This window comes from Egretta garzetta, unplaced genomic scaffold, assembly GCF_000687185.1.
Source record: "Egretta garzetta isolate BGI_Z169 unplaced genomic scaffold, ASM68718v1 scaffold443, whole genome shotgun sequence".
Taxonomy (NCBI): domain Eukaryota; kingdom Metazoa; phylum Chordata; class Aves; order Pelecaniformes; family Ardeidae; genus Egretta; species Egretta garzetta.
The window spans coordinates 398,756-399,241 of NW_009259109.1; positions in this window are offsets into that span (position 1 = coordinate 398,756).

Consider the following 486-nt stretch of genomic DNA (forward strand, 5'->3'; position numbering starts at 1 on the left):
CTTCCCCTGCACGGGGTTTGGGGAGGGGGGCGCGCGTCGCAAATGCTGCCGGGGTTGATCTAATTGCCGCTGATCCCGGAGGCTTCAAAGAGGAGCAGAGCTCGGGGTGAGCTGCTGCACGGCCAGGTGGGAAAGACCAAGCCTTGCTGCGAAGATGTTAAGCTGCTATTTAAATGCTGGCTTAGGAAAAAACCCAACTGCCCCCCACCCCTTAAAATCTGTGAGATTCCGCTTTTAAACTTAGATCGCTGGGTTCACCCCGGGAGGGCTGAGCGAGCCAAACCTTTAAACTCACCCATCATTGGTCTGAATCACCCAAAACTGTGGGGAAAGGGGTAAATTCACGATGCGGTAGGAAGAATCAGGTCTTGCTGGGGTAGGGCACCCGGGGCTGAGGACATCGGGGGCCCTGCAGATGAGCGTCTGCTCTTTGGCCAAGAACAACGCCTGCGTTTGTCAGCAGCGCTGGCCGGCGCCGCAAAGGGG